Raw genomic sequence first — 13,199 nt, forward strand, 5'->3', positions numbered from 1 at the left:
AGGAGGAGGTCAAACTTTCACTTTTCACAGATGACATGATACTCTATATGGAAAACCCAAAAGATTCCATCAAAAAAACTTTTGAAATGATCCATGAATTCAGCAAAGTGGCAGGATATAAATCTTACACACCACCAATGAAGCAACTGAAAGAAAAATCAAGAAATCAATCCCGTTTACAAGTGCAGCAAAAACCATAAAATACCTAGGAATAAATTTAACCAAAGAGGTGAAAAATCTGTGCACTGAAAACTATAGCCTCTCTGCCTCTACCACAAAGCTGTCATCATCAAGACAGTATGGTATTGGCATGAAAACAGACACATAGACCAATGGAATAGAATAGAGAACCCAGAATTGGACACAAACATACGGCTAATTAATCTTTGACAAAGCAGGAATGAATATCCATGGGAAAAAGACTGCCTCTTTAGCAGGTGGTGCTGGGAGAACTGAACAGCAGCATGCAGAAGAATGAAACTAGACCACTCTCTTACACCATACACAAAAATAAACTCAAAATGGCTGAAGGACCTGAATCTGAGAGAGGAAACCATCAAAACCCTAGAGGAAAAAGCAGGAAACAGCCTCCTTGACCTCAACCATAGCAATTTCTTACTCGACACATCCCCAAAGATATATTCTAAACATATAAAAATTTCCTAATAATACACTATACTTAAATGTATCATGTGTAGATCTACATTAACAATATTTTCCTTAATCAATATTCAAAATGCCCCTATCTCTACCTCTCTACCTCTGACATCTCCTATAACTATATACCACACGTGAGAGTTGTTGAACACATCTTTAGCTCTGTGTTAAGCACTGTGAGAAAATATCGGTATGTTCAGGCACAGTCTCTCTGCCCTCCAGAAGCCTACAGGTGGGTGGGAGAGGGAGGGAAGCCACAGGGGAATCACCACTGAAGATAGTATGTGGAGAGACAGCCATAGGAGTTGGCAGAACAGGGTACCCTGGAGGCAGAGTGCTCCAAGAAATATGTCCTCCTCTCCCCTTTCCGCTGGCGACCAGGCCTTGGAGCCACGATTTCCTCAGCGGGAAGAAACTGCTTGAGGTTGTCATCCTCCCAGGACTCTAGACACATCTGCAGTGAAGAGTGGGAAGAAGTCAAGACCCAAGGGAGCCCGCTGGGAGCAAGGGAAGCAGAGTGGGGTTGGGGAGAGCCCTGTCACCCAGGACAGAGGAGGCGGTGCCTGAGCAGACCAGGACGGGTGAGCTGCTGTCGTTGAGGAGGTGTCTGGTGCCTAGCTGGGTGAGTGAATGTGATCGCCCTGTGCTTTTCTGGGTCCATCCAAAGAAGCCTCATGCTAACTTCAAACCTCAGCCTTGTGGCTTCTCATCTTTTGCCTGGACCCCAAAAAGAGACAGACCAACTGTTTCCCTCCCCCCTCTTCCCGTGTTTCTTATAATTCACCAACAAGGTAGGTCTTCAGGGAAGACAGCTACATAGCAGACACCCCTTCAAGCCTGATAACTGCATAGCTTCTGTAGCCAGATTGACACTGAGGAACCTGACAGTCCCTGCTCCAGACCAGGGGTGTCACTGGTTCAAAGCAGTGGTCACCCAGCAGTTTTGTATTTCCTGATTTAAGTCTTGGACAATTCCTAGTGTGTGTGTGTGTGTGTGTGTGTGTGTGTGTGTGTGTATGTGTGTGTGTGTGTGTGTGTGTGTGTAAAATTCTTTTTTCCTTCTTATTTCTTCCCTCCTCTCATCCAGTTTTTCTGGTTGTTGGCTTGTTTAAGTACACATATTTAATCTATCCTATTTATACCTGTTTTGTATCTTCTTTATTTTCCCCTCTCTCTGTCTTGATTAAGCGTATAGTTTCTCTGCCTGGTCAAGTACATTTTCTTATCTTTCTCCCACCCCCTTCACTTCTTTTTTTGTATGGGATAAGGATTCTTCCATGAACACTGCCTCCACCCTGCTGTTCTTTTGTTGTTGCTGGTGTTTTTGTTTTTTGATTATTTGTGGGTTTTGCTTTATTTTTTGTTTTGTTTGTTGTTTTCTGTTTTTTGTTTGTTTTCTTTTCCAGGGCTACTTCAATGAACAAATCAAAGCACACAAGGTAGAGGGTCCAAAAAATCACTATGAGCAGGGATATGAAGCAACCAGAGTCACAATAACAGAGAGTAAGTGACACACTCCACAAAACACCTTCTGAAGGGTCAGGTCCTGGACAGTGTATAACCCTTCCTTAATATAGTAGTTCTTACAGGTGCATGATACATAACAAGTTTTTAAAACACATAAGTGACAGAAAACTAGCCAAAATGATGAAATGGAAGAATTCTCCTCAAAAGAAATTCCAGGAAGAAATGACAGCTAATGAATCAAGCTAAACAGATATAAACAATAACTGATCAAGAATTTAGAATAATAATCATAAGATTAATCACTGGGCTTGAAAAAAAGCATAGAAGACAGCAGAGAATATATTGCTACAGAGATCAAGGAACTAAAAGATAGTGATTATGAATTTTAAAATGCTGTAAATAAGGTGCAAAATAAACGAGGTGGTTGTCGGGTCCCGCCCCGGCCAGCAGGGTGGTAAATCCTGTGGGTTCTTTCCTGAAGGAGGGAGGGAGAAATAGGGCATGAAGGGGACGCACAGAGAGTGAGTCAAGACAAGCGATTTCTCATCAAGCCCCCCTTTATTAAGAAAATAATTCGCTCTTATATAGGGTTTGGGGTGGGGAACTGACCCAGGTTGGTTGCCAGGTAACACAGCATCAAAAGAAGCGTCCAGACTTGCATCTGCAATGCTGGGGAGGGGAAGCTTAGCACTGCATAAACCAGAATGTGGTTTGATCTTTTGTTCATTTTGGCTTTTTTCATCTGGCTCAGTATGACTATCTCTGAATCCCGGACCAGGAAATGCACTCTCCTAGCCTCCAGATGTAAATCTTGTTTTTCTTGGTCGCTCCCTGGAGAGCGATATCTCCTTGCCTGAGGCAGCCAAAACTTGGCGGCCCCCAACAGGTGGTGACAGTGAAGACTGAAGAGGCAGAGGAAAGAATAAATGAAATAGAAGATAAAATTGTGGAAAAAGATGAAGCTGAGAAAAAGATTTAAAAAATTCTAGACCACAATGAGAGAATTAAAAAACCAAGTGATACAATGAAACATAATAATATCCATATCATAGGAGTTTCTGAAGGAGAAAGAGAAAGGGACAGAAAGTGTACTTGAACAAATCATAGCTTAGAACTTCTCCAATCTGGGGAAGAAAACAGACATTGAAATCCAGGAGGCACAGAGAACTCCCTTCACATAACAGGAATTGGTCTTCTGCATGACATACAATTGTGAATCTGGCAAAATACAAAGATAAAGAGAGAATTCTGAAGGCAACTAGGGGCAAATGGCTTTAACCTACAAAGGTAGACACATAAGAGTAGTAGAAGACCTATCTTCTGAATCTTGGCAGTCCAGAAGGGAGTGGCAGGAAATATTCAATGTGCTGATTAGGAAAAAATATGCAGCCAAGAATCCTTTATCCAGCAAATCTGTCATTCAGAATAGAAGGAGAGAAAAAGGTTTTCCCAGACACCAAAAACTGAAGGAGTTTATCAGCACTAAACCAGCCCTACAAGAGACTCTAAAGGGGACTCCATGAGTGGAATGTTGCAAAGACCACAAAGGACCAGAGACATAACTACAAGCATTAAACCTACAGATAACACAATGACACTAAATTCATCTTTTTCAATAGTAACACTGAATGTAAATGGGCTACATGATCTAATAAAAAGACAGAGGGTTTCAGAAAGGATAAAAAAATAAGACCCATCTATTTTCTGTCTACAAGAGACACGTTTTAGACCTGAGGACACCTTCAGATTGAAAGTGAGAGGATGGAGAACCATCTATCATGCTACTGGAAGTAAAAAGAAAGTTGGAGTAACCATACTTATATCAGACAAACTAGATTTTAAACTAAAGCTTGTAACAAGAGTTGAAGAAGGGCATTATAACATAATTACTGGGGCTATCCTTCAAGAGGAGCTAACAATTATAAATATGCATCAAATTTGGGACAACACAAATATATAAAACAATCACAAACATAAGCAATTTTTTTATAAGAATGTGGTTATTACAGGGGACTTCAATCCTCCACTTATAGCGATGGACAGATCATGTAGAGAGAAAATAAAAAAGAAACAATGCCCTGAGTGATACACTGGACCAGATAGACTTGACAGATATATTCAGAACTTTTCATCCAAAAGCAGAAGAGTACACATTCTTCTTGAATGAGAAAGGAACATTATCCAAGATAGATCACATACTGTGTCACAAAACATCTCTCAAAAATTTAAAAGAATTGAGATCACTCCTTGCCTGATTTCAGATCACAATGGTATGAACCTTGAAATCAACCACAGGAAAAAATTTGGAAAACCTCCAAATGCATGGAGGTCAAATAACATCCTACAAAGAATGAATGGGTCAACCAGGGAGTTAATGAAGAAATTAAAAAGTATAAAGAAACAAATGAAATGAAAATACAGCAATCCAAACCCTTTGGGATGCAGCAAAGGCAGCCTTAAGAAAAAATACATTGCAATCTAGGCCTATCTCAAGAAACAAGAAAAGGCTCAAACATAAAATCTAACAGCACATCTAAAGGAACTAGAAGCAGAAGAGCAAAGAAGTCCCAAGGCCAGCAGAAGAGGAACAATAAAGATTAGAGCAAAAATAAACCATATCGAATTTTTAAAATGTAGAACAGATCAATGAAACTATGAGCTGTTTTTTTCCCTGGGGGAAAAAAAACAAAATTGATTAACCCCTAGCCAGTCTTCTCAAAAGAAAACACAGAGGACCCAAATAGATAAAACCACAAATGAAAATGGACTTAATACAACCAATCCCTCGAAAATACAATGAATTGTCAGAGACTATGAAAAATTATATGCCAAAAAAAAAATACAACCTGGAAGAAATGGACAAATACCTAGATACCCACACACTACCAAAATTCAAGCAGGAAGAAATAGAAAATTTGAACAGACCTAGCTAGTGAAGAAATTGAATCAGTTATCAAAAATCTGCCAATAAATAAGAGGCCTGGGCTAGATGGATTCCCAGGATAATTCTACCAGATATTTATTTATTTATTTATTTATTTATTTATTTATTTATTAGTTTTTAGTTTTTTAATGGTTTTTTCCATAATATTTTATTGTCAAATTTTTTCCATGCAACACCCAGTGCTCTTCCCCATAAGTGCCCTCCACCATCACCACCACCTCTTTTCCCCACTCCCCCTTCCCCCTCAACTCTCAGTTCATTTTCAGCATTCAATAGTCTCTCAAGTCCTGCATCCCTCTCTCTCCCCAACTCTCTCTCCCTTCTCCGCTCCCCCTGGTTCTCCATTAGGTCTCTCCTGTTTTCCTGTTAGACCTATGAGTGCAAACATATGGTTTCTGTCCTTCTCTGCCTCTAACAGATATTTAAAGCAGAGTTAATACCTATTCTTCTCAAACTGCTTCAAAAATAGAAATATAAGGAAAGCTTCCAGACTCTTTTATGAAGCCAGGATTACCTTCATTCCCAGACCAGATAGAACAAAAAAGAATTATAGGACAATATCCCTGATGAACATGGATGCAAAAATTTTCAACAAGAGTTTAGCAAATCTAATTTATCAGCATATAAAAATAATTATTCACCAGGGCGCCTGGGTGGCTCAGTCGGTTAAGCGTCTGACTTCGGCTCAGGTCATGATCTGGCGGTTTGTGGGTATGAGCCCCGCATAGAGCTCTGTGCTGACAGCTCAGAGCCTGGAGCCTACTTCAGATTATGTGTCTCCCTCTCTTTCTGCCCCTCCCCCATTCATGCTGTCTCAATAATAAATAAACATAAAAAAAGAATTATTCACCATAATCAAATGGGATTCCTTCCTGGGCTGCAGGGCTGTTCAATATTCGTAAATCAATGTGAAGTAGACCAATGGAATAGAATAGAGAACCCAGAATTGGACTGACAAATGTATAGCCAACTAATCTTTGTCAAAGCAGTAAAGAGTATCCAATGGAAAAAGATAGTCTCTTTAGCAAATGGTGCTGGGAGCACTGGACAGCAACATGCAGCAGAATGAAACTAAACTCAAAATGGATGAAAGACCTGAATGTGAGACAGGAAACCATCAATACCCTAGAGGAGAAAACAGGCAAAAACTCCTGTGACTTCAGCCACAGCAATTTCTTGCTCAACATGTCTTCACAGGCAATGGAATTAAAAGAAAAATGAACTATTGGGACCTAATCAAGATAAAACCTTCTATACAGCAAAGGAAACAATCAACAAAACTAAGAGCAACTGATGGAATGGGAAAAGATATTTGCAAATGACACATCAGATAAAGAGTATGTATCCAAAATCAATAAAGAACTTACCAAACTCAACACCTGAAAACAAATAACCCAGTGAGGAATTGGGCAGAAAACATAAATAGACACTTTTCCAACGGAAATATCCAGATGGCCCACAGACACATGAAAAGATGCTCCATGTCACTCATGATCAGGGCAATACAAATCAAAACTAGAGTGAGATGCCACCTCACAGAAGTCAGAGTGTCTAAAATTAACAACTCGGGAAATAACAGATGCTGGTGAGGATGTGGACAAAGGGGAACTCTCTTGCACTCTTGGTGGGAGTGCAGACTGCTATGGCCACTGTGCAAAACAGTGTGGAGGTTCCTCAAAAATTTAAAAATAGAAGTTCCCTATGATTCAGCAAAAGCACTATTAGGAATTTAACCATACAGGAGTGCTGATTCATAGGGGCACATGTACCCCAATGTTTATAGCAGCACTTCCAACAATAGTCAAATTATGGAAAGAGTATAAATGCCCATCAACTGATGAATAAAGACTATGTGGTTTATCTATACAATGGAATACTACTTGGCAATGAGAGGGAATGAAATCATGCCATCTTCAGGAACATGGATGGAACTGGAAAGTTTGCTGAATGAAATAAGTCAGTCAGAGAAGGACAGATACCATGTTTTCACTCATATATGGATTTTGAGAAACTTAACAGAAGACCATGGCAGAAGGGAGGGGGAAGAACAGTTACAAACAGAGAGAGAAAAAAGCAAACCATAAGAGACTCTTAAATACGAGAAAAAACTGAGGGTGGATGGGGGGAGTGGAGAGAGGGGAAAATGGGTTATGGGCATTGAAGAGGGCACTTGTTGGGATGAACACTGGATGTTGTAGGTAAGCGATGAACCAAGGGAATCTACCCCAAAAACCAAGAGCATACTTTCCACACTGTATGTTAACCAATTTGACAGTATATTGTATTTTTAAACAATCAGTAAATCCTTTGAAAAGCATTAATTTTGTCCCTACCTGTGTATAACCCCTTATGCAGTCATCTGGTCTCTCCTTAAAGGTTTTGAAAGATGAAGGGCACCTGGGTGGCTCAGTCAGTTAAGCATTTGACTCTTGATTTTGGCTCAGGTCATGATCTCATGGTTCATGGGTTCAAGCCCCACATTGTACTCTACACTGACAGCTTGGAGCCTGCCTGGGATTCTCTGTCTCTCTGTCTCTGTCTCTGTCTATCTCTCTCTCTCTCTCTCTGCCCCTCCCCTGCTCTCTCTCTGTCTCAAAATACATAAGTAAACATTTTTTAAAAAGCTTCTGAAAGATGAAAGTGTCCTAATTTCCAGAACAGATAGTTAAGAACACCTGTTTCAATCTCCTTAATTTGTATCATGTTATCGCCCATTTGATTAAAAGACAGTACAACCCTGAGGCAGAACATGACCAATATGACTTCCCGATTCACTTTCAGGACATCTAATGAAGTAGGGGAAACAGAATTGTCAACAGTCACAACCCACTTATTGCTTGTCCCAGGAAAGTCCCTGAAGACCCAGCAGACTCCAGTATGGGCACGGCAGGAATTTTCCAAACGTGGGTAGAGTGCTAAACCCTGGCATATTGACAGATGTGGAAGTCCTGGGGACAGGAATGCAGCCAGACCCACACTTCTCACTCTTCCCCAAATGCAATTTCCCCAGCCTGGGCTCCTCTTGCGCTCCCAATTCCAAAGGTTTCAGACTTTCCATAGTGCTCATCTGAGGCCAGACACCTCTCATGGACCATATAAGGCCTGTGCTTTTCAAATCTGATAAAGCATAGAGATAATAGGAGCCTGTTAAAAAGGTAGATTCTGATTCAGTAGGTCTAAGTTGGAGCCTAAGATTATGCATTTCTTTTAATTTTCTTCCCTCCCTCCTCCCCCCTCTTTCTTTATTTCTTTCTTTTGTAGGCTTCATGCCCAGCCCAGAGCTCAACGTAGGGCTTGATCTCAAGATTCTGATAGGCTCGCTCCACGTGGATCCAGTGTGTTGTTGAAGTCTGTGAGCCCGGGTTTAGGCTGGCTGGGCCTAAATTCGTAATAAAGCCCTTTGCTTTTGCATGCGGGATTCGGTCTCCCAGGTAATCTCTGGTTTTGGGGGAGATATTAAAATCTGGGTACAACATGATGGGGGCTTGTCTGGGATATCCCCCCTCAGAGCTCCTGGGGCCCCAACACGATGGGCCTAATCGCCAGATGGTGAATGCACTCATTTCTTGTCCTTCTGTGTGTGTGTGTCTGTCTGGGTCTTCGGACTGTCTGGGTCCTTTGGGACCATCAGTTGTTTGACTGATCAGTTTGGTTTGTGGGGCCTCAAAGGAGCCAGGTGGACGCACCACTAACGCTCGGGACCATGGGTGCCAGGAGACGTCTTGGACCCACAGGACTGGAGAGGGATTCAGCCTCCAGCACCCCTTTTTCATTTGCTCTGAGGCAAACCCGGGGAGGGATTCAGCCTCCGGAGCCTCTTTTTGCAACAAGTAGGTCCGGAGAGGGATTCAGCCTCCAGCACACCAGAGAGGGATCCAGCCTCAGGCATTTGTTGAAGCCCAGGGGGCCAAGGGGGGCAATTGGAATTTGACTCCCTTGGTCCAGGGGGTCCCCACTGGTGGCAGCAGTGTGACTCCTTTAGGTACAGGGGAAGACTGGGGCAGGTCTCCTCTTGTCGGACGGACTCCAGGGTATACACGGGTGAGGATAGGTTCTGTGGCTCTGGTGTCAAAACGGCCTGCTGGCAGGGGGAAACTGGGGCTAGAGTAAGTAAACCTCCTCTTGCCAGGATTCTGGTGGCTCTCTGGAACAGGTCGTACACCAGCGGCGCAAGGGAAAGCTGGGTGCCTTTGGCTTAGCCCTAGAGCCAACTTGTGTCTGTCTCTCTGTGCATCTGTTTATGGTGTGGTATGTTTCTGTGTGCTTTGTTTGTATAAGTCCTCCTTGGGAGGGAGGCAAAGTGTTTGGGTTCCACAGGCAAGCGTTGTTACCTGTTTGCATTCGCGAAGATACGAGTGGCAAGAGCGGCATCTGTTGGAGATACAGGTGTAGGTAGAGCACTCACTCGCGATTGTGTAAGGTTTGAGAGAGGGTCAAGTCCCACGGCGCTTGCAGGGACCCCAGAGAATGCACAGGTAAGATTCAAGTGAGACATCAGGGGGGTTTATGTGAGTCCCGCACACACCTGAAGGTGGATCAGGCAAAAGGTCAGGCGGGTAGGTAGCACTCCCACATACGCCTGGAAAAGAGATTAATTATGTGGCTCTAGTGTTTTTGTTGAAGACTCTTGAGTCTGTTTCTCTGCATCTGTTTGCTGTGCATCTGTTTGTGTAAGTCCTCCGTGAGAGGGAGACAAAGTGAGTCCTCACCGGGACAAAGGTGAAGTGTAATTATCTGTTTGCTTTGCATCTAAGTGTAATTTTGATTGTGACTCTGACTGACGAGGACAGAGAACAATCTACATCAAACCCCTAGATCTTTTTTTGCAGGAACAAATGGCCGACCTTCAACGTTGGATGGCCAGAAGATGGGACCTTTGACCTCCCCACCCTGGTTAAAATGTTTTCTTTCTCCTAGGATCTTAGGGGCCAAGAAAACTACTGCTGCTTGAGAAACCAAAAGTATTGGAGCTCTTCATTAACATTTCTGGCTTCCCCTCCCACTCTTGGTTTCTGCACCTACTTGGGTGTGAAATGCCTTGATGTCTCCTCCTAGCCTCGGGGGCTAAGAGCAAAAGTCACTCCCAAGGACAGCTAGGTTTTGGGAGCTGGAGAGGCACTCATGTTTTTTCTGCCACCCTGAAAATGGCGCCAGTAATCTGTGAGAGTCACCTGTTAGAACCTCCGGAGGTTCTAATATCTCTGAGGATATTTAAAACTGTTAAAAAGCTACTAAATCCTCAATTGGAGACTAAAGGTTCAGACTGATGGGAAAAATAAGAAAAGCAACCCTATATGCAGGAAATTAAAAATATGTAAGGAAAATATAAAAAATAAAAGTACATTTTTGTTGAGGGTAAAAGAAAGTAATTTTGTCTTAGATGAGACTGGTTGTAGAGAAATGGCTTTGGGGAAAAAGCTTAAAGGCAAAGAAAAGTTGCCAAAGGTTCCTGTAGGGAAATCATTAAAAAAAGAAATTTTATGTGAAGTTAAGATAAATAGAATATTAAAGGTATATTTGTATAGGGTTGAAATTCTGCTTCTCTCTTTCAAAAGGCAAGTTTTTCCGGACCTGTGGTCTGCTTTTGTTAAGACTATGTAAATGAAGGGTTTCTCCTTTGTTAAGAAGACAAAAGCTTTAGGTCTTATCTTTATCAGGTCTTTGATTGCTTAGTTAAAACTTCTCTGAGCTTAAAAAAGGAGTTCGGTTTTGCTAAAGGATCGCAAAGGCAAATAAGATCTTTTTTTTGCCACTTTAGTTAAACAGTTTTCAGATTTGTAACAATTTGTAATTCTATTTAGGATGTGCTTTGTAATTTCTTAAGGTTTCTTCTGGCTGGGCCAGAAGCCAAGCCAAGCACTTTCCATCAGACAGGCCTGCAATACCTGTTAAATTGGGCAAACTCCACCCAAACAAATGTCCAAGTATTCAAATGGTAGAGAAGTTTTTTGACCAATTAGGCCCTTTCATTCAGGATGCCAAGTTACTTAAAAAGCACTGTTGTACAGTGGCAAACCTTAGGTTATATTGCATGGGTAAATGCTGCAACTGCTCAAATATATGTGCAGTCCCTAAAGTTTTAATGTTTTGGTATAAGATCATTACTTAACACCTTTAGTAATCAAAATGTTAAGTGTCACTAAGTTTCTTTGTTAAAGTGCATCATAATGAACTCCTCAACTCTTTAGCTTCTTCGAGGAAAGTTGTAATAAGGAATTTTTGGGACAAATGCAGTATTTGACATCTTTTAGGTTAGTACTAACATGGGTAGAAACTTCCAGAGCTAAAAGCTGCATTGAACCTGAACAAAAATTAAAAACATGGGACCAAGTGAATTGATAAAAATTATAGTTTTGTGACTCTTGTTAGAAACATTGTTGTTCCTTTAATGTTTGCTTATCCAGATTAAGATGTCATAAAGTGTTTGTCTAGAGCATTCAACTTTTCTCTCTACTTAAACCATCTGAAATTCAAAAACTCAGTGAGTATTCTTTCTTTCATGGCCATTACAATTGTTTGCATAAGTTCAATAAGAATCTGTTCATTTTATAGTAGGACACCATTGGAAATACTGGTTGTTTTACCAAGGCTTTGACTGGAATGTCCTATCTGAGAGTCATGCATAGGCTCAGAGATGACCTAACAGCTTTAAGGAACTAAGGTTGACTCTATGGAACATGGAGCCATAAAGCCTCGTGGAAATGTTGGCGGGATACCTGCTCACAGAAGCAGCTTGCTCACAAAGAAAGCGTTATAAAGTCCTCATGAACAATCCTTATTCTTGCTGAGCTTATGTAAATAATTAGGCCAGGGTTGTTAAGACTGGACTCGTTCCACCAATGCATTAGTCTCAATTTGGCTATCTCTGGTAATGGAGGTTGTTTTAGAGAGAAAAACTGTTTCAGCAATGCACTACTGTAAACGTAATTCTAGTTCTGAGTGTCTTTGAATATTTGTTGTTAGAGCTCAGACTTGTTAGTCTGTGAGGATGATATTTAAGATGGGGGTCACGCCTTTCCAAAAGACTTAAAGGTGGAATTCACAGATATGCAACTAAATAAAAAGTTCAGCCCCTATTAAAGTTTCAGGTATCTCCCTGGAATTAAGTGGACCGACTCAGAAAAACCCTCAACCTCGTGAGTTGATCCAGATCCAGTCGATCGGCTTGAACTGATCTTTAAAAAGACTCTGACTCCAGGGATCTCCAGATCTCCAGCCCTGCTCCAGCCACACCCCGGAAGCTGGCTGGTCTAGCACGGCAGAAGCCTGAGGAATCATCGGTCCAGTAAAATAAACTGTCCTTTCTCTTTGCCATCGGACTGGCAAATGTGGCCCTAGAAAGCTGGGGAAACAGCAAAAGTTCCTGATAGGATGTTCTGTTGGTATTAATTGCCTTTAATCTGGGCATGGTATTCCAACTAGACAAAGGTGGAAGGGGGGGCTATGCCTCTACCACCAGACTCTAATGGGGGGTCCTCAGGTGGCCACTAGGTGGCCCACCAATTTGGCTAAAGTTAGTAATGTAGAAAGAATCATGAAGGCGTATTGCACTTATATGCCCAAGGATCCTGAACAAATTGGCTGTCATTCTTACTTTTGTAAACCAGGCAGCACCAGATACTAGAAACCCTAAAAGAGACTCTTACCAAATTAACCATGGAGACTGGCAGAAATTGGCTAAACTCTCCTTCTCTTTGCCCTTTATAGGGTAAAAAATTCCCCTTACACCAAAGCCAATAGCTCAGGAATTGTACAGGATAGTCTAGCTGTGGTTCACGGCCACCACAAGAGAGGAGAAGAACAAGGAGCCAAAACCAAAATTGGTATACTTTTAACATTTGGCTCTTGTATCATAAATAAGATCATAGCATTTGTCAAAGAGCAGGTAAATGCTATTCTGTTAATGCTCTTAAGAGCATGTAGCCTTAAACCAGAACAATGGTAACATAGCTGACCCAGGATTGGGTCAATTACAAGACAGAGGGGGGAATGTAAGGATGCAGGTCTGATTCAAGTTTCCCCTCTGACCTTGAAGGCCAGCTAACATCATTAACATTTCTGGGGGCGGGCCTAAAGATGGAGGTTAAGACTAGTCACGCCCTACCTGAGGGTCCTGGGTCCACTCTGTAAT

Source organism: Suricata suricatta, chromosome 10 (assembly GCF_006229205.1).
Source record: "Suricata suricatta isolate VVHF042 chromosome 10, meerkat_22Aug2017_6uvM2_HiC, whole genome shotgun sequence".
Lineage (NCBI taxonomy): Eukaryota > Metazoa > Chordata > Mammalia > Carnivora > Herpestidae > Suricata > Suricata suricatta.